Here is a 23,619-nt window from a genome sequence, read left to right as displayed (position 1 = left end):
ACTTCAGCTGGCTATGGCACCAAGCATCAGCATATCTGGGGCCCAGACTTGGACCTCCACCTCTGTTGGTTCTGCACCACCTTTGGGTGGAACCACCACTGAGGATGGGGCTTACCCCCCCCTGGGAGCAGGTCCAGACAGGAACTTGTCAGCCATCATACGGTCCAGGCCGTGGTGCGAGGGAGCTCAATAAGGGGTTTCAAGGCCAGCTACACAAGCTCGAGGGCAGAGTGGCACAATTAGAGGGTGAGCCTGACCCTCCTAGACAGCTCCCAGCACAGCCACCTTTGGGGCTGTGAAGGTGCAGTGGTGGCTGCCCATGGTTGGGGACCTCCGTCCTACTGTTTCCATTTGGGAACTCATGGCCTTGTGACTGCCAAACACCCTCCCGTCCAAGGTGTCCCCCACATGTCATATACCTTCCCTGTATGCTGTCTTTTCTGTCTTGTCTGTCATCCTACCCAGCCTATCCTTCATGAGAATACCTACTCTCCTTCCCCAACATCCCACTCTCAACTTACAAAAATGGAAACAAAATGCCAATCTGTTCCCAGAACGATTTTGCCCCAGACATAGCTGTCCATTTCACACACATGTCCACTGGACACATGCAGCCTTTTTAATTTGCAACACAACATACTACTGTTGCCCTCACCCCTCTCTCAGGCACACGATCCTGGTATGCACATGACTCCTAAAGGTTCCAGGTACATGTGATGCAGACGACCCCAGTGTACACGACACTACGGTCCCTCTATGGTTACCCCATTTAACTTTTTAATGATGATGATGTTACACACAGCACCTTGCAAGAGTACTGTTCTCACATTATGATTGGACAGGAACTGTTTTGTTAATGTAAATAAAATGCTCAAAGTAATGTATTTGGGCAATGTACAAATGTTTGTGTGTATTAATGACACATATCTGTCTGAGGGAGTCTTGATATTACATAGGACAACACCACTACACAATACAGACGTTACTGGTGTTTTCCTTTTGTTCTTTTAATGTTTTGTTGTCACGTGGTTTGTTCTTGATATATATATATATATATATATATATATATATATATATATATATATATATATATATATATATGTATGTACATACATCTGGACATAAACACACACATACTCTACATAATGAAATACACTTTCTATACTGTTGAATGACTGTGCTGGATGATATGTTTGTGATAATATCAGATGTTTGTATATCTGTCATGGCTTAGTGGTAAATCACCTTGGTTGTGGTGTGTAGGTTCCTGGTTTCGAGCCTTGCAGAGGCCATTTATTCTGTTGCTGGGCAGAACAAGGGCCATTGGATACAGAGTGATTAAGGCACTTTTAAGCAGTTGTGAGCGGGTGTGAGTGGGTTTGTGTGACGGTAAGCAGTGGTTACTTTTGGTTACAGTTCCTTACACTCAGTTACCTTCTTGATTGCTTAACCTGTGTAAGCAGTGCTTACCCCCATGCAAACAGGCTGAAACCCGCTCACTGCTGCTTAAAAGTGCTTACTCTCACTTACCCCCACACTAATTTCTTTAAAAGAAAAGAAAAAAAGGGGTGATAGGAAAGTGGTGAAAAAGGGGCACAAAGAGGGAAAGACAGTAGGCAAGGTAGCTAGGGATATGCAGGAAGGTCCATAGCTGTCCATTTCTTCTAAAGCAACGGCTGTGCATATGCAATAAATTTGGCGGTACATTTGGACACTTACAACCCTGAGAGAGGGGTGAGGACAACAATAGTATGTTGTGATGCCAATTAGAAATGTTTACATGTGTCCAGTGGACACATGTGCGAAATGGACAGCTATGTATGGGGCATGCGTTTTTTGTGGGAACAGATTGCTCTTTATTTCTTTTATTTTTAGATGAGAGTGGGATGTTGGGGAAGGATAGTAGGTATGATCAGGAGGATAGGTTGGGTAGGATGACAGACAAGACAAACATGATTGGTACAGGGCGGTATATGACACATGTGGGGACACCATGGACGGGGAAGGGTGTTTGGAAGTCACAAGCCCTGAGCCCACAAATGGATACAGTGGGACTGAGGTCCCCACCCATGGGCAGTCACCACTGCACCTTCACAGCCCGGAAGGTGTCTGTACTGGGGCTGTGTAGGAGATGCAGGCTCACGCTCTAGTTGCACCACTCAGCCCTCAAGCGTAGGCGGTCTTGAATCTCCTGTCAAGCTCCCTATGAACCATGGCCCACATCATACCAGGGTGACAGGTTCCTGTCTGCTCCCTCTCCAGGGGGGGCAAGCCCCATCCCTGAGGTAGTTCCACCTAAAGATGGTGCAGGGGAAACAGATAAGGAGGTCCCAGACTGGGCCTCAGATGTGCTGGTGCCTGGTGCCATGGCCAGCTGAGGTGGGACAGGTGGGTCAGCTGGGACTGGCCTTCCCATACGAGCTATGTTGTCACATGTTTAAGGCAGATATGGGTTAGTAATAGTGAACAGCATTCATGATTAGTTATAACAGCATGCATAGGTATTCCCATTACCCAGGGCACCAGATATAAATATTTGCAGAGCAGGCAGAACACATGCATATATGGGTAAACAGTGGCCATTACAACAACATGCAGGTTTCATTGATGGCAACAGGCCACCAATATGGGAGAATTTTAACATGGCACATGCATAGAAACAGATGTGAATATATATAAAACAATAGGACATATGTCCCAACAAAGGTTAGGAGTGTAGACATACCAAATGAGTTGTGTAAATCGGTTATTTTGCACATATGGTAGGGGTGAGAGAGAAAGAGTTCAATTAACAGCTACTAAATCCTTGTAGTTTTCACAACATTCATAGTTACTGCAGTGGTCTGTCCCTTACATGTATTATTACACTACCCAATGGAGTTATATTGTACAATGGTATGTTTGTAGATTCGTATGTATGGGACCTGTGTCTTACATACAGGCTTGACAAGATGCAGGTGTTAATGCAACATGTCTTGAGACTGCTCTCATACACTTTGGGTGAGATGCTGGGATGACAGGTATGTTTGCATGTATATTCTCTGACTATGTACAAGTCTGACTATCATTTATATGTCATTAACAGCTGCCTACATTTCTTGGATCATCGCACTAATTTCTCAGGGGAACAGGGCAAAAGGCAGGTGATGTGGGCCATTTATCAGGACATACTGGGCAGATTGGAACAGTTGAGGGTATGAATATGCATACCACTCTCTATCTGAGCATTCTAGCAAAATCTGTACAGTTGTTGTGTAAATATGCATACAGCTTTCTCTCTGAACATTCTAATAAACTGTGTGCAGTTGTGTGGAATGATTATGCATACAACTTACTAGTGCTCCTGGGATCCAAAGCCCTGCTGTGTGTGACAAAAGCATTACAGTTAAGATCACTGTACACTATGCTATCAGGCAGTTGTTGTGAGGCTTTGCAATGTATTTTGTCTAATATGACTGACCTGTTTGCACTTCCAACATTGTTATGCAGAACTTCATACACATTTTATCTGCATACCACAGTGTGGGTAACACTGCTTACTACAACAGTACTATTTAATAACTGCAACAGTACAACAACATATGACTGCAGAGTAAACAGAAGCAATGCAGGGATTACACCTTTATTTGCAGCATATTACACAATTCTGTATACTGGTACAACACTTTCTGAGGCTCTTACATGTATTTGTTATGACAGTACATGCAGGCTATTTACTAACCTGCCTTGTGATGCGTCCTTTGCAGCCTAGCATCATGGTTCGCAGCACATTCATCTGCAGCTGTTAGAGAAGTACAGTGATATTTAGTCATACCTATCCATAGTATGCACAAGCTAGGCAATTATTAACTACGTAGTGGAAGGAGTACTTACTCAGTCCTGGGGCATTCTGCATCTGCCTTGCTTCCTGGATCCACTGTTCCAGGACATCCCCCCTCTGCCGCTTCAGGTCTGCATGGTGGTGCCTGACCTGCTCACCAGACAGGGGGATATCTGTGGCACTTAGTGAGGTCATGGGTGAGACTGTCCTAGGCCTCCGTTTTGCACTGCGAACCTTGGTACTGGCCCTGCAGTAGTCTCCTATCATGGTGCTTTACCAGGAGCCATACCATGGATTAGGACTCCTGGATGCCCCAACGCTGCACTCTAAAATGAGTGCCTTATCCCACTCTAGCCATTCTGCCTGCAGGGGGATGCTACAACCAGTTATGAGCCATATTCCCGCCTCTTCGGTATAAGTAGGGCTGGATTCCTGCACTTTTCCGTAATTGGCTGGTTTTGAAAAGGCTAAGCTATGGGCACACCTCCTTACTTCAGGTTGGCACTGCTTAAAGAGGTGTACCTGTGGGCATATTGTATTGGCTTCCCTACACATTGCTTACAATTACTTAGTTGGGCTGTGCTGCGGTTAGCATTGCTTATTGGTTATCTAGCATTATATTTGCCTTTTGTCAATGACGTCTTACTCATTACAGGTTATATATGTGTCTGGTATCCGTCATTCATGTGTACATACACTGTATGGGGTTCTGGAGACTTTATATCTTTATTACAGTGACACCTCAACTCTATGTTTGCTGCAATACTCCAATTCACATATTTATGGTCTGTGGCAGGTTATAGCACATTACACTGTACATAGATTCAGTTCACATATTTGATTTGATTTCCCTGTTGTGAGGATTAGTTTGCTGATACCTCCTTTATATGTATTGCTACCATGGCGTAGTGGTTTACTACTATGACTGTGATGTACAGGGTCCAGAATTCTAGCCTTGCAGAGGCTGGTTATTTTGTTGCTGGCCAGAACACGAGCTTTTGGTTACAGACTGATTAAGGCACTTTAAAGCAGTTGTGAGTGGGTATGCGCGGCTTTGCGTGGAGCTAAGCAATGATAACCTCCAGATACAGTTTCTTACACTCAGTTAGCCTCTACATTGGTTCACCAGTGTGATACTCGCATACCGGCACCCAAACAGGCTTACACAACCGCTTGCTCCTGCACTTGCAAATGCACTGCATTTGGTGTTTGCATCTGACACTCACACCCCTGGGTGGGGGTGAGGACTACAATAATACCTTATGATGCCTATTACATTGGTTTACAAGCCGAGAGTGGGTTGTTGTGACCATGTGTTCGTAGGTGTTGTGTAGTGGGTTATGCAACAACACATATGGTCATACCGTACTTAGCCCTTTATACTGGACTGTGCTGCGGTGGGACCCATATAGGGAATGGCTGCCAATTAGGCGTAAGCATGCTGGTCGACTGTATGGAATCAATGGCCTTGCCTGAGTTTGCTTCATACTATTGGTGTGTTCCTCTTACAATATGCACCTGTCTGGCAAATACCTGGGAACTGATACCATTAAATACAGACAAGTAATTAGGTTTAGGACCCCACATCCTTCAGCCGAGTCATGCTAATACATACCGATTATTCTATCAGCTTTCTAAGGTTGTAAGTGGAATATGTGCTCAGAGCATGTGAATTAATACACATTTTCTGAAGTAAAAGGAGTTTATAGCACTTAATTATTGTCATTATTCATTAAGTGTAATTCATCACCTTTTCTCCAAAAGTCACTAGTTTTAGGAGGGATTAAGAGGGACAGAGTTAAAATTTGAGTCAAAATCATGGCCGTCCCTGAAAATCACGGACAGTTGAGAGGTATGGTCCCTATTACTTCCCCCAACGGTTTATGTCCTGTCCAGTGGATTTGCTCTTAAGGGTTGAGAGGTATGGGCATAAGCTCTGCCTATTTCGAATATTACTTACATCCCCAGGGCGGTCCTAGTACAACTCGCCAGCCAAAACCTGCATGCCTAGGCCTATAATTGCATATCCATAGTGCATCCCAAACAGCCCTGCGCTACTGAGTGTATGAGCATACCCACTGCTACCTTGTGTAATTGAAGTCAATGCGTCCAAACAAGTCCTGGTATTCTATGTGTATGAGCATGACCACTGTAAACCTGTATAGTTGATAGTAGTTGTCCATTCCACAGTTGGGCATACTCCAGTTCAGGAGCTGGTTGTGCTACAATTACACCTCTCAGGCTACCTATGTCTTACCTGCAGATGATGTGTCATGTTTGTGCATACAGGTTGTAATGGACTCTACTTTAAACACACAGGTTTACAGCTCTCTACACCTTAACTGTCAGTGTCCTTGTTGTTAATCCTCCTCTTAGAGGGGCATTCTGACTGCCTTGAAATGTTTAATCTCTGTGGTGTGTTTGCAACTGAGTAGTACTGTAATAATGATCTGTAGATAGGCAGGAGTTCTGATCCCATCACTGACAAGTGTGTGTGTGTGTGTATGCCAGCAAATGGCTGAGTTTGGTTATTATGTGTGTATTTGTGTCTGCATCCTGTCATGACAATGGGTTTTGCTGCTTTCAAAGAAACCACCTTTTGCACTGGCCTTTATCCTTGTCACCTGCTAAACCCCCTTTCCTCCCCCCACCCACTGCAAGTAATCAGTCCTGTGTTGTCACCCATCTCAGAAGCAGTACGACAGTGAGTGTAATTGTTTGGTGTTTGTGGCACATACACTTACTGCATACCACAGTACTAGTTAGCTTACATAGGCAAGCGTGTATGCACAAAACTGGCAAGTGTCTGTGTGTGTGTGTGTGTGTGTGTGTGTGTGTGTGTGTGTGTGTGTGTGTGGTGTGAGACTACCCTGTAGACAGGCATACACATGTGTTATGTCTTTTAACATGCTGCACACCATGGTAGTGCACAGATGTGGTGAGTGGAGTCTACAAATTATTACATAATTAGGAATAAAAAAGAATAGACAGTCAAGAACGACTACAGTAGTTGGGTATGTTGTTTTCCTGTGCCACTGTTGAACAGCAACACAGAAGTGGTCACCGGGGTGTATGTCCATAGCCATCATTCCCCCACCCAAATTCCAAATCCTTGAGGTATATTTCCTTAGCCATCATCCCACATATATATATATGTGTGTGTGTGTGTGTGTGTGTGTGTGTGTGTGTGTGTGTGTGTGTGTGTGTGTGTGTGTGTGTGTACACATCCCGTAGGTGCATATATGTATTTAGTTATGACAGTTGTACAGATGTAGACTTGTCTATGTTGTTTCACAGAGTACAGTACATTCAAGGGCACTGTACATATGTACACAAAGTGACTGCCCCATTTGTTTTCAGTACTGTGGAATATCTGTAGTAAGATGCGTATTATAAAAAACATGAATTGTATATACAACCCAGATGGCTTAGCGATAAGTCCAGTGACCTCGGTGTGCATGGTCCAGGGTTCAAGTTCTGCAAGGCTTGTTGATAATGTCATTTAGGACTGAATAAGACACATTTATGCAGTTGCAAGCGGGTGTAAATGTGTTTTTCGCGACAGTAAGCAGTGGGTACACACAGGTACAAGACATGTACAACTCGCAGTACACTTGAAATGCCCTTCTTTGGCAATCCTGCTGATGTCACTAACCTAGAAATGCACCTCTGGGACTACCCAGTAACCTCTGTAGCATGTCCTGTAACTGTGTAATGCTGTAATGTGATAAACTAGTTTGGTAGGTGTACAAATCCCAGACATGCTAACTGTGTGTGTCTGTGTATGTGTGTGTGTGTGTGTGTGTGTGTGTGTGTGTGTGTGTGTGTGTGTGTGTGTGTGTGTTTGCAGTGTGTGTGTGTGTGTGTGTGTGTGTGTGTGTGTGTGTGTGTGTGTGTTTCTGTCTGTCTGCCTGAGAAGGGAACAATGCTTTTTAGAGTATGCACACTCCTTACGATTCACATAGTCACCTTTGGCAACCCTGCTGATGTCACCCACCTAGAAATACACCTCTGGGACTGCTTTAACCCAGTAATCTCTGTAGCACATCCTGTAACTGCGTACCACTGGAGTGTGATTTGGAACTGTGGTAGGGATCCATCCACAATCATGACAGTTATGTATGTTTTCTGTGTGTTTCAATGTCTGCGTAGGGAGCAATGCATTATATCCTACTCCCTTGCAGGACATTTACAATGTCCTACTTTTGTACTCCTGCTGATGTCATACCCTCTAAAATACACCTCTGGGAATATGTTCCCTAGTAATCCTTGTGGTGTGTCCTATAACATCTCCATGCAGTAATGTGATATAGATCTTGGTCATGGGTTCTATACTCACACATGTCAGTTGTGGATGTGATGTGTGTTTCTCACTGTCTGTTTTGTGAGCAATGCATTTTGGGCTACTCACTTGCAGGAAATATGAAATGCCTTACTTTGGTAAACCTGCTGATGGTATTCCTTGTGAAATACACCGTTGGGGATGGAGTAGCCCAGTAATCTCCATAGCACATGCTATAACTGCATAATGCTGTAGTGTGATAAACTAGTTAGGTAGGAGTTCTATTCCAAGACATGGCAAGTGTGTGTGTGTGTGTGTGTGTTTGACAGTCAGAGCCTGTGTGGAGGTGGCTGTGAATGTCTAACCACTGGACATGTTGAGGAGCGGGTTTTGTAGTTCTCCTATATGGTGGCCATTTTATATATCACAATGTCCTCCTCATGAGGTTTACAGATTTCAATCAGCCAAGAGACTGGGTTGGCAAGCCATACCCGTACATCTGGCAAGGCCTGGTGAACACAGTAAGCAACCCTACTATTACCCAGACTACGGTCTGAACCCATGTGTCATACACAAAGGCACTTGCCTAAAATATCCCGCTATGTTGCTAGAACCCTACACATTGTTGACAGATAGTAGGCATAGTGTGATTACAGTGGGCCACAGAGGGCATGGCACCCTGTCCAACAATACAATAGGCACATAACTGCAGTCAATGCACCTTCACTATGTTCCCCACTGGACGCCTGCAACATATGTGGTGCATTCAAATGTATACAATGCCTTACACACATGCCTTGTATGGACAGATGCCACTGACACCAGGGAATATCTGTATCATGCTATCATTGCAGGTGCAGGGTCAACCTGCTATCTATTAGCAGGTCCTGCCACACCAGGCCAGTATTGACACATGATGATAACAGTCAGTGTACACATGTGCCAGGCAAACCAGGTGCACTTAACCATGTCACTGTACATTATTGTGGGACGTGCACATCCCAGGCATTGTCCATGTCAAGGACTATCAAACACAGACATGGCATGTATTGCAAAGCAATGGCCACACACAATGGTGAACAGTTTGCACAGCATTCTATGTTGGCAAGACAACTAAGAAATTAAGGGATCACATCATAGAACACAAATCTGAGATTAGAAGAAAAGTGGCAACGAATGCATTAAGTAAGCATATCATGGACAATTGCACACACACTTTTAAATTTAGGGGTATAGGTGTAGTACACATAATGGTAACCAGGATGACAGGACAGGTCATACAATACCCATCTGTGTGGGACATTGCAGGCACTACATCCCTGAACCACACTGCAGACCATTGTCAGGTGGCCTGATGCCAAGGATTACCCCTCACCCAGCCTTGCACAGCCATCTTGCACAGCCAACTACTTCACATCCATGAAGCAATGCACACATGCATGTCAGCACTGGCACCTTGTGTCTGCATGTGGGGTATGATGTTCCCAACCACAGTCACACCCAGTATAACTCCCATTGGCATACTGACTGATGTCAGACATGTTCACATGCCCTAGCCCATAGAACCTCAGGATATTCCCTGTGGTGCATGTAATACCTGTGCATTACTGCAGTGTGGCAAACTTAATAGTTAGGAAGTGTATTTTTGAGCCTGCCAAAGTGTGACAATGGGTCTGAGTCCCTTAGAGAGTGTGGTTGTGTTGACAATGACATCTGTTCATGTGGACAGCCATGTGTGCTACACCTAATGTATGTCTACTATATCTCAGTTGCAGATGTCACTCACCAGCACACATATATGTTCTTACAGCACACCAACATGTCAGCTATGTGGCACATGGAGTAACTGCATGCACTTGTAATAGTAATGGCTAGTTTTGAACCCCTGTGCTGGTAGGTGTGTGACATAAGATGCTTAGGTTTTAGTCTCCCAGCCCTTCTCTGATGTACTTTGCCTCTATCTGTCCCTCCTACACACTCTCTGGTGGATGTGGAGATGTATACCTGCTCAGCAGCAGCTTGTGTTTTGTAAGTGATGGCCATGATCAGGTGATGGCCTCTGCATCTATTTCAGTCCTCCTCTAGCTGATTGCATGTGGAACAGCTGTGGTGACATTCCCATAGGCAATTGCATATAAACACTGTACAATATCTAGGAACATCATGTTGGTATTTGCTCATGACAGTCGCTGTGAGTGGAACCTGGATTTGGTGTTTGGTAAACAGCATCACAGATGAAATCGGGATATTCCTCAAACAACATACACTGTGTAAAATAGCCTAAAGATAGGAGGGTGATGTGCCAGATATGACTACAGCATGTAAGTGTAGCTATGCTTCATTCAGACTACTGCCGTTTAACAGGTTGTGTGTGGTAATGGCTAGTCTGCATGTTTTAATAACTGACAACACAGTGCTCTGTTTGTGAGGAAACCCCCATCTGTAGGGTCATCTGTAGACTGGTCAGTGTGTTGAATCATTTGTTTCTTGTGTTACACTCAGAACACACATCTGTGACCTGCAGAAGCATAGTGTGAGGATTGCAGTCAGTACACGGTGACAGTGATGAGTGTTACTGACATCGCATCCCTGATTGGACATACGTCACATGAAACAGTGGTATGACAGTCACTGTCTGAGGTTATCACAGTGACATGCCAATAATGGGCCACTGTTCACAGCTGCAGTCACAAGTCATCTACGCTTTGGACAGATGTCATGCAGTATATATGCATGTGTTGTGCTCCCTCTGCAAATGTATGACATCTGTTGTCTTGGATTAATGGTAATATCTTTGCATGCTGTTATAAGTAATCCTGAATGCTGTTGAGTGTTACTAAGCCTTATCTGTGTTAAAACTGCAACACCATAGGCTGTACGGGATTGCAAGTCCCAGCGGAACCACCTGTCCCACTTCAGCTGGCTATGGCACCAAGCATCAGCATATCTGGGGCCCAGACTTGGACCTCCACCTCTGTTGGTTCTGCACCACCTTTGGGTGGAACCACCACTGAGGATGGGGCTTACCCCCCCCTGGGAGCAGGTCCAGACAGGAACTTGTCAGCCATCATACGGTCCAGGCCGTGGTGCGTAGGGAGCTCAATAAGGGGTTTCAAGGCCAGCTACACAAGCTCGAGGGCAGAGTGGCACAATTAGAGGGTGAGCCTGACCCTCCTAGACAGCTCCCAGCACAGCCACCTTTGGGGCTGTGAAGGTGCAGTGGTGGCTGCCCATGGTTGGGGACCTCCGTCCTACTGTTTCCATTTGGGAACTCATGGCCTTGTGACTGCCAAACACCCCTCCCCGTCCAAGGTGTCCCCCCCCACATGTCATATACCTTCCCTGTATGCTGTCTTTTCTGTCTTGTCTGTCATCCTACCCAGCCTATCCTTCATGAGAATACCTACTCTCCTTCCCCAACATCCCACTCTCAACTTACAAAAATGGAAACAAAATGCCAATCTGTTCCCAGAACGATTTTTGCCCCAGACATAGCTGTCCATTTCACACACATGTCCACTGGACACATGCAGCCTTTTTAATTTGCAACACAACATACTACTGTTGCCCTCACCCCTCTCTCAGGCACACGATCCTGGTATGCACATGACTCCTAAAGGTTCCAGGTACATGTGATGCAGACGACCCCAGTGTACACACGACACTACCGGTCCCTCTATGGTTACCCCATTTAACTTTTTAATGATGATGATGTTACACACAGCACCTTGCAAGAGTACTGTTCTCACATTATGATTGGACAGGAACTGTTTTGTTAATGTAAATAAAATGCTCAAAGTAATGTATTTGGGCAATGTACAAATGTTTGTGTGTATTAATGACACATATCTGTCTGAGGGAGTCTTGATATTACATAGGACAACACCACTACACAATACAGACGTTACTGGTGTTTTCCTTTTTGTTCTTTTTTAATGTTTTGTTGTCACATGGTTTGTTCTTGATATATATATATATATATATATATATATATATATATATATATATATATATATATATATATATATGTATGTACATACATCTGGACATAAACACACACACATACTCTAGATAATGAAATACATTTCATATACTGTTGAATGACTGTGCTGGATGATATGTTTGTGATAACATCAGATGTCTGTATATCTGCCATGGCTTAGTGGCAAATCACATTGGCTGTGGTGTGCAGGGTCCTGGTTTCGAGCCTTGCAGAGGCTCTTTATTTTGTTGCTGGGCAGAACAAGGGCCATTGGATACGGAGTGATTAAGGCACGTTTAAGCAGTTGTGAGCGGGTGTGCGTGTGTTTGTACGACGGTAAGCAGTGGTTACTTTTGGTTACAGTTCCTTACACTCAGTTACCTTCTTGATTGCTTAACCTGTGTAAGCAGTGCTTACCCCCATGCAAACAGGCTGAAACCCGCTCACTGCTGCTTAAAAGTGCTTACTCTCACTTACCCCCACACTAATTTCTTTAAAAGAAAAGAAAAAAAGGGGTGATAGGAAAGTGGTGAAAAAGGGGCACAAAGAGGGAAAGACAGTAGGCAAGGTAGCTAGGGATATGCAGGAAGGTCCATAGCTGTCCATTTCTTCTAAAGCAACGGCTGTGCATATGCAATAAATTTGGCGGTACATTTGGACACTTACAACCCTGAGAGAGGGGTGAGGACAACAATAGTATGTTGTGATGCCAATTAGAAATGTTTACATGTGTCCAGTGGACACATGTGCGAAATGGACAGCTATGTATGGGGCATGCGTTTTTTGTGGGAACAGATTGCTCTTTATTTCTTTTATTTTTAGATGAGAGTGGGATGTTGGGGAAGGATAGTAGGTATGATCAGGGAGGATAGGTTGGGTAGGATGACAGACAAGACAAACATGATTGGTACAGGGACGGTATATGACACATGTGGGGGGACACCATGGACGGGGAAGGGTGTTTGGAAGTCACAAGCCCTGAGCCCACAAATGGATACAGTGGGACTGAGGTCCCCACCCATGGGCAGTCACCACTGCACCTTCACAGCCCGGAAGGTGTCTGTACTGGGGGCTGTGTAGGAGATGCAGGCTCACGCTCTAGTTGCACCACTCAGCCCTCAAGCTGGCGTAGGCGGTCTTGAATCTCCCTGTCAAGCTCCCTATGAACCATGGCCCACATCATACCAGGGTGACAGGTTCCTGTCTGCTCCCTCTCCCAGGGGGGGGGCAAGCCCCATCCCCTGAGGTAGTTCCACCTGAAGATGGTGCAGGGACAACAGATAAGGAGGTCCCAGACTGGGCCTCAGATGTGCTGGTGCCTGGTGCCATGGCCAGCTGAGGTGGGACAGGTGGGTCAGCTGGGACTGGCCTTCCCATACGAGCTATGTTGTCACATGTTTAAGGCAGATATGGGTTAGTAATAGTGAACAGCATTCATGATTAGTTATAACAGCATGCATAGGTATTCCCATTACCCAGGGCACCAGATATAAATATTTGCAGAGCAGGCAGAACACATGCATATATGGGTAAACAGTGGCCATTACAACAACATGCAGGTTTCATTGATGGCAACAGGCCACCAATATGGGAGAATTTTAACATGGCACATGCATAGAAACAGATGTGAATATATATAAAACAATAGGACATATGTCCCAACAAAGGTTAGGAGTGTAGACATACCAAATGAGTTGTGTAAATCGGTTATTTTTGCACATATGGTAGGGGTGAGAGAGAAAGAGTTCAATTAACAGCTACTAAATCCTTGTAGTTTTCACAACATTCATAGTTACTGCAGTGGTCTGTCCCTTACATGTATTATTACACTACCCAATGGAGTTATATTGTACAATGGTATGTTTGTAGATTCGTATGTATGGGACCTGTGTCTTACATACAGGCTTGACAAGATGCAGGTGTTAATGCAACATGTCTTGAGACTGCTCTCATACACTTTGGGTGAGATGCTGGGATGACAGGTATGTTTGCATGTATATTCTCTGACTATGTACAAGTCTGACTATCATTTATATGTCATTAACAGCTGCCTACATTTCTTGGATCATCGCACTAATTTCTCAGGGGAACAGGGCAAAAGGCAGGTGATGTGGGCCATTTATCAGGACATACTGGGCAGATTGGAACAGTTGAGGGGTATGAATATGCATACCACTCTCTATCTGAGCATTCTAGCAAAATCTGTACAGTTGTTGTGTAAATATGCATACAGCTTTCTCTCTGAACATTCTAATAAACTGTGTGCAGTTGTGTGGAATGATTATGCATACAACTTACTAGTGCTCCTGGGATCCAAAGCCCTGCTGTGTGTGACAAAAGCATTACAGTTAAGATCACTGTACACTATGCTATCAGGCAGTTGTTGTGAGGCTTTGCAATGTATTTTGTCTAATATGACTGACCTGTTTGCACTTCCAACATTGTTATGCAGAACTTCATACACATTTTATCTGCATACCACAGTGTGGGTAACACTGCTTACTACAACAGTACTATTTAATAACTGCAACAGTACAACAACATATGACTGCAGAGTAAACAGAAGCAATGCAGGGATTACACCTTTATTTGCAGCATATTACACAATTCTGTATACTGGTACAACACTTTCTGAGGCTCTTACATGTATTTGTTATGACAGTACATGCAGGCTATTTACTAACCTGCCTTGTGATGCGTCCTTTGCAGCCTAGCATCATGGTTCGCAGCACATTCATCTGCAGCTGTTAGAGAAGTACAGTGATATTTAGTCATACCTATCCATAGTATGCACAAGCTAGGCAATTATTAACTACGTAGTGGAAGGAGTACTTACTCAGTCCTGGGGCATTCTGCATCTGCCTTGCTTCCTGGATCCACTGTTCCAGGACATCCCCCCTCTGCCGCTTCAGGTCTGCATGGTGGTGCCTGACCTGCTCACCAGACAGGGGGATATCTGTGGCACTTAGTGAGGTCATGGGTGAGACTGTCCTAGGCCTCCGTTTTGCACTGCGAACCTTGGTACTGGCCCTGCAGTAGTCTCCTATCATGGTGCTTTACCAGGAGCCATACCATGGATTAGGACTCCTGGATGCCCCAACGCTGCACTCTAAAATGAGTGCCTTATCCCACTCTAGCCATTCTGCCTGCAGGGGGATGCTACAACCAGTTATGAGCCATATTCCCGCCTCTTCGGTATAAGTAGGGCTGGATTCCTGCACTTTTCCGTAATTGGCTGGTTTTGAAAAGGCTAAGCTATGGGCACACCTCCTTACTTCAGGTTGGCACTGCTTAAAGAGGTGTACCTGTGGGCATATTGTATTGGCTTCCCTACACATTGCTTACAATTACTTAGTTGGGCTGTGCTGCGGTTAGCATTGCTTATTGGTTATCTAGCATTATATTTGCCTTTTGTCAATGACGTCTTACTCATTACAGGTTATATATGTGTCTGGTATCCGTCATTCATGTGTACATACACTGTATGGGGTTCTGGAGACTTTATATCTTTATTACAGTGACACCTCAACTCTATGTTTGCTGCAATACTCCAATTCACATATTTATGGTCTGTGGCAGGTTATAGCACATTACACTGTACATAGATTCAGTTCACATATTTGATTTGATTTCCCTGTTGTGAGGATTAGTTTGCTGATACCTCCTTTATATGTATTGCTACCATGGCGTAGTGGTTTACTACTATGACTGTGATGTACAGGGTCCAGAATTCTAGCCTTGCAGAGGCTGGTTATTTTGTTGCTGGCCAGAACACGAGCTTTTGGTTACAGACTGATTAAGGCACTTTAAAGCAGTTGTGAGTGGGTATCTGTGACTGCGTGGAGCTAAGCAATGATAACCTCCAGATACAGTTTCTTACACTCAGTTAGCCTCTACATTGGTTCACCAGTGTGATACTCGCATACCGGCACCCAAACAGGCTTACACAACCGCTTGCTCCTGCACTTGCAAATGCACTGCATTTGGTGTTTGCATCTGACACTCACACCCCTGGGTGGGGGTGAGGACTACAATAATACCTTATGATGCCTATTACATTGGTTTACAAGCCGAGAGTGGGTTGTTGTGACCATGTGTTCGTAGGTGTTGTGTAGTGGGTTATGCAACAACACATATGGTCATACCGTACTTAGCCCTTTATACTGGACTGTGCTGCGGTGGGACCCATATAGGGAATGGCTGCCAATTAGGCGTAAGCATGCTGGTCGACTGTATGGAATCAATGGCCTTGCCTGAGTTTGCTTCATACTATTGGTGTGTTCCTCTTACAATATGCACCTGTCTGGCAAATACCTGGGAACTGATACCATTAAATACAGACAAGTAATTAGGTTTAGGACCCCACATCCTTCAGCCGAGTCATGCTAATACATACCGATTATTCTATCAGCTTTCTAAGGTTGTAAGTGGAATATGTGCTCAGAGCATGTGAATTAATACACATTTTCTGAAGTAAAAGGAGTTTATAGCACTTAATTATTGTCATTATTCATTAAGTGTAATTCATCACCTTTTCTCCAAAAGTCACTAGTTTTAGGAGGGATTAAGAGGGACAGAGTTAAAATTTGAGTCAAAATCATGGCCGTCCCTGAAAATCACAGACAGTTGAGAGGTATGGTCCCTATTACTTCCCCCAACGGTTTATGTCCTGTCCAGTGGATTTGCTCTTAAGGGTTGAGAGGTATGGGCATAAGCTCTGCCTATTTCGGAATATTACTTACATCCCCAGGGCGGTCCTAGTACAACTGCGCCAGCCAAAACCTGCATGCCTAGGCCTATAATTGCATATCCATAGTTCCCCCACCTGCCCTTCCTCTACAGCACTCATCCTCACTATTGGTGCAGATGGAGTCTAACCACACCACTACACACTGCCCACTCTCCGCGTGTCAGGACCCATGTTGTATGTTATGTCGACCCATGGGTTAGCAAGCTTGCACAACCTACTGATCCATGTACGTCTACAGCCTGGTTAGATGACTCATGACAGGAACTGACTCCAATGATCAGTAATTTTTGGGGTGTCCCACAAGGGACATTGATGTCTTTGTTTCAAGATTAGACCTGGCAGATCTCTCCCATTGGTAGTATCCTGCCTGTGGTCTGGGAAGTAGTGGTGTGTTTACTTTTATTGTGTGTCTGTATGTTTCACCGGTCTAGCTAGGGAGGGGGATGGCTTGATGCTACGTGTTACACATTTGTTGACTGGACCCCTCACCCCCATATGCATGCCCTGTGAACATATGTAATTTGTAACTGCTGTATCACATCCTAGCTATATACATTATATTTACACACACACACACACACACACACACACACACACACACACACACACACACACACACATATATATATACATATCTTTATATGTATGCATACATGTATATATTTATATATTGCTGCATATGTGTATGTATATATATATATATATATATATATATATATATATATATATATATATATATATATATATATATGGGTATGTATATGTATTCTGTCTCGGTATGTATACATTTGTACTACGGAGAGGGAGAGGTATATCTCCATGTAGCTATGAGTAGATATACGCACACATACCTCTACATATATACATCTACATCTGGTTATTCCGTTCCTTGCCATGTAGATTACACTTTGCTGCATTGGGACTCGTAGCAGGTGTAGCTGCTCATTGGGTGACACATCTGCCCAATGAACACTTTTGCTTATATCCCTGGGGTTGTCCATATAGACCCACATCAGCCAACACCTGCACACCTAGACCCATAACTAGCTACCCATAGTTCCCCCACCTGCACCTCCTCTACAGCACCCATCCTTATTCTGGGTGCTGGTCAGGTCTGAACACACCACTATATGCTGCCCACTCTCCACTTCACGGGACCCATAGCATACGTTGTCTCATTCCATGGGTCATCAGGCTTTCCCACGCTTGTATTTTGGGTATGTACACACCCCAGCCAAAACATTTGGCATATCACCTTCTTTTGGTTATATGTCAATTTTTGGGGCGTCCCGCAAGGAACGCTCCTGTCTGTGTTCCAAGATTAGATTTCACGAGTGCACTGTGTACCCCCCCCCCGGTTGTACCCTGCCTGTGGTCTGGGGAGCAGTGGACTAATTACATTGTTTACGGGTTTGTGTGTATGTTTCCTCTGTCCAGCTGGGGGGGGGGGGTCATGCTACATGTTTCTTGCTTGGGCCCCTCACTTCCATTGGCATAGCCTGTGAACATATGTCATTCTTGTGTGCTGTTTCCTATCATAGCTGTATATCTGTGTATATCTACGTACAACAGACACACACACACACACACACACACACACATATATATATATATATATATATATATATATATATATATATATATATATATATATATACATATATATATATATATACATATATATATGTCTGCAACCATATATATATATATATATATATATATATCTGTAAGGCTAGAGTGGCTCCCTTTTCAGATGGCCAAAGTGGGACAATTGTGGTACAAACATACCCACGGCCAGTACAAGGGACAGAACTTCACTTTTTTGCCTAAATAAACGCTTATTCTTGTAGTTTCTTATAACATTTAGGTGTTTCAGATACAGAATAACTGTTTTATGCAACTATTACATAAAATATAGGAAATAATTCTGCCCTAATATAATATTTCAAGACAATTGCCACTCTTACAATATTTTTGCAGGACACAACTGCCCAAAGAGAGACTGTCCTATGTAGGGCAATGCATACCCCTGTGCAGACGCACTTAAACATGCTTACTGGTGCTTATTTATGCTTAAACCTGCTTACTGGTGCCTTATTCATTATGTCACTGACACTTCGCTCCAGTTCACTTTTAACTGTTATTATCCAGGTTATACAGCGACAGATGTTAAAATATGTTCATATACAGATTACCATTTGAAAATGGTATGTGCTGCAGTGGGATTTGGAACGGGAATGTCTGTTTGGTAGGTGGGTGCAACCAGTACACTATTGCTGTGCTGCTTCATTTGCATATATACCCATATACCCTTGACTCCTTGTTCACCAAACACCCACCCAACACCTACACTAACACAGCAGTCATCCATTCTCCAGTTGGATACACAGTGTATCCACACGACTACACATTGGCCACTTCCTACTCCTGTAGACCCATCCCATGGGTTGACTCACTCCACATATCCTCAGACATCCCAAATTTTTAGTCCACAAACATTGGTGAAATGAGTGACCAATAGGACACTATTCACAATTTTTGGGTTGTCCCACCTGGGGCACACATGTCTTTATTTCAAGATTAGATTCTATAGTTCATTACATCATTACTCCCATTAACATGACACTACAATAAATTAATAGGTATGACTATGTGGTAATGCATACGTTACACATGAGAGCTAATAATTTACGAGTTTGGCGAAATTATTTTACAATTAGGACCGTTTTAGTGATTAGCATTGCCATAGTAAGCAGATCACAGGAATGATTCAATGTGTGAGAGAAAGTCCTCACATATGATCTTTTGAGAACAGCACTGACTTCGGACATTGTACACACTTCTGCATTTTAGCAGTTTCTTCCCTTCCCTCTTATGCACATACTATTATTCTATCTACTGTCGAGGTTTGTACGGGTGCTTTCATGTTATTTATGTCTGGGAAAGGAATGAATGTGTTACAGGGAATGCACTTCTACATATATATATATATATATATATATATATATATATATATATATATATATATATACATATAGATGTATGCATGTGTGTATGCATATATACTTATAACAAACTCACTGACCTCCATGAGGTGGGCCAATTAGAACCAGGCCATCCAACCCTGACACGGCTGGATCCATAATTTGATACCCGTAGTTCCTCCACCCCATCTGAGTTCGGCATACACGTAAACCATCCATTTTCTGGTTGCTGTCACAGCCATGACACACCTCCACACATTGTACTCTCCCCAGCATTAGGGGCCCTACACGTATGTTGTCCCAACCCATGTATTATCAGGCTCTCCCACCATTTAGTCCTTGAACATACCTGACCTTGCTTGTGTAATGGTCGGAGGTCCAACCATCCTAGCAATTTTTGGGTAGTCCCACCAGGGACTACCCTGTGATTGTTTATAAAGTAGCCTTAGCAGATCGGCAATGTTACTCCCACTGGTAGTATCCTACCTGTGGTGTGAGTAGCAGTGCTTTGCTCACCCATGCCCAGCTGGGTATGACATACACTGACAGCACTAAATAATACTGGAGTTGCTGTTGATTTGATTCCCTTCCCATTCTTTTTGTATGCTTTATTGTTACAATGTTCATTCTTCATATATATATATATATATATATATATATATATATATATATATATATATATATATATATATATATATATATATTATATTTCTGTACATACACATGCACATACATCTACATAATTATATAAATTTCCCATGCTGGGCACTGCTTTCACCCGCACAAGCGCACTCAGACTTGCTTACTGGTAGTTATATATGTTTACTACTGCTTATTTGTGCTTACACCTGCTTACTAGTGCCTTATTCATTATGACACTACCACTTTGATTGCATGACATTAGTTAAACATTTCATGCGATACTCCAGTTCACATTTACATGTTATTATGTAGGTTATACAGCAAAACAACATTCCACATGGAAAATGATATGTGCTATAGTTGGCCTCGAACCGTGCATGCCTGCTCGTTAGGTGCTCTAACCATTACACTATTGATGTTAACATTAATTCCGCATGTTTTTCTCTATTTGGTTGATTTTGATGTGAAAGCTACGCTAAGCAGGGGGCAGCGACGCACAAACATGCTGCGCTTCACTTACACTTTCGATATTGAAGCAATACAAATATAAAATAGGGATACGGGGAATCTAATTGTGAAAGTTCTAGGGAAGGGGCTCAACATTCCGCTATGTGGTTGTGTGTTTATTACTTTGATTTTATTTCAGTGTTTCTGGACACTGTTGTATGCTTAGCATACATTTCAGTATCCACGGACACTGAATTAATTGCTTACTATTAGAGGCGGGCTCTAATACTAAGCATAGTAGGTTGTGTAACTGTGGGGGCATATTTCCATCTCTGTAGAGCACTTGAACATGACCCCTGCACTCGCACACATTTCCTGTGCACGTCGAGGGTGCGGCAGCACGCCCTCATAAATATTCATATGGCGCTGCTGCACCATCTGTAATGGGGACGCTCGGTGCAAGGCTAAAACCATCCTTGCGCCGAGCTTCATGAATCCGGGGGATAGTGTTTGCCCTCATGACCAGTTCTGGCCACTTAGGAGTAAATGGCACCTTCTTCAGTCACTGATTGTTGCTTAAATACTGCGGCACCCTATGGGGATAGAAGACCTGGCACTGAGGCAAACAGCCTTATGCCCTCAGTAAAGGTCATTATTTTCACTGTTGACCAGTCACTATAAAGGATATTATTACACTTTCAAAATGACAAACTGGCTATGTAAGAAACAAGATCTAGAAAATATGTTGCTTTTATTATTACATTACACCCAAGGAAAAAAAATGCAATTCATTTTGAAAAAGTAGAATAGATTACTCTATCTAAAATGATCTAAAGCACAAAAATTAATGCACCAGACTGATTTAATGTAACCTTTAGGAAGGTCTGTTTTTCTGGATGGAAAGTATGTGGGAACTCATAGTGTGCTGCTTTGAGATTATTCCTAGGCAGCTTTGCCATACTAATACTTATAATACTTTTTAAGCAGCAGTTAAATAGGAAAAGCAGTATATATACATATCTGGAAGTGAATACATCTCAGAATCTGATCCTTTACTGAGCATGAGATGTCAGAAGATATTTTATCTGTAACGTGTAGGTGTTTTTTAATATTTTTTCCATTTCTTTTACATGTTTTAAATATTTAAAAGAGAGACTGGAGAGCAGCTATACCTGAGGCCCTGATAGGGCCACTAGGATTTTGCTGCTGAAATCTATTTACTTCTGCCAATTGCTAGTACTTCGACCAGTTTCTGGTACATATCACCATAAGATTGCTTACCTTAAGGCCATATAGTTCCATTCTGTCAAAAGCAATCGTTTGTTGTGCCAAATTCCTCATCATTTAAAGCAATGGCAGGAAAATGCATGGGAGTTTCAGGCAGTTTTGATATTGAAGAAAGCAATATATTTTCAATCTTTTCTGTAAGATATTGCAGCCATGGGTAATGCTTTTCAGAAGTAGTTTGTATTCCCAGTAGTTTACACCACTGTGGCATCCTTTTATCCAGAAAACAGCACTGTTTTCTGTAATTTCTCATAGTTGTAATATTTTCACATTAATTCTTAACAATAATGCATATGTTTTGATGATTTTCTTTTACTTCAAATCCCACTACATCTTTTTAGTTTTATTTTCATAATCTTTGAATGTTCCCCTTCATTAGAAAGTATTGTAATGTAAAAACAATGTCACTATCCCAGTAGCTTTAAGAATTATACGTCTGATCTTCCATCTTCTGCTTAATGCTTTACTTCAGTCTGTTGGAGGAAGACGTTAAAATATACAAATGGATCCTGCTTCTGTTTCTCAGACTTACTAATGTGATTAATCTCATCTCTGTAATGGAAACTGTGAAGTCAAAAACATTCAACAAACATTTTCCTGCCCTCCTTAATCCTTCAAAAATTAAGCTGCTGTTCTTCACATCAGTTTAATGCTGAGAGTATAGCAATTAAATGCAGGGCCAATGGTTTCTGCAACACTTGTGGCTTTGGAATCTCTGTTGCTAGAAGCTGACCACTTCTTTTCCTTTCTACATTGCAAACATATTTCTCCTAAAAGGCTGATACAAGGAGTATTCTAGAGGTCCATCCTGTCATATTACCAAGGTGCAAGCAATGCTGTGGCAAACCACCTCACTCAAGGCTAATGGTAACAGTAGTGGTATTAGTTTATTGCAAGTCACATAGAACTTATCTTAGTTTTGTGTTACTAATTAGCCTGTTTAGAATACTTGGATTCTCTTTAGACTTAGTGCATAAAATTAAATTTATGAGCTGCCAACAAGGTTGTTTTCCAGTCCTAGGTTTGATTCCCTGTAAACCCATTTACCTATTGTATGATGCTGAACAAGTCACCTGACAACTCCCAAAGAGAGGTACTTACTGGTTCTATTTGGCTAACAAATACAATAAAATAAAATTCTTTCACCTGTGGATATATTTGATGATTTAATCCAAACATGATGGGACTTTTGGTCTTAGATCCATTGCAGATGGGCACATCACTCTGCTCTCTGTTTCACAACAGTACAGGTTTCATTGCCTACAACTGTCATCTTCTGAGCAGGGCTCTGCATTTCTGACTTTGAAAATATCATTCGTTAACAACAGTTATACTATTTTAACTGATTTTTTTAAATGCACATTAATTTGTAGTCCAGTTAAAATGTGTTTTTACTATTTCTTCTACCTCTGCTTTTATTCTCTG

This window comes from Protopterus annectens, chromosome 7.part0 (genome assembly GCF_019279795.1).
Source record: "Protopterus annectens isolate FY-2018-M chromosome 7.part0, PAN1.0, whole genome shotgun sequence".
Classification (NCBI taxonomy): Eukaryota; Metazoa; Chordata; order Ceratodontiformes; family Protopteridae; genus Protopterus; species Protopterus annectens.
This window is presented reverse-complemented; position numbering follows the sequence as displayed.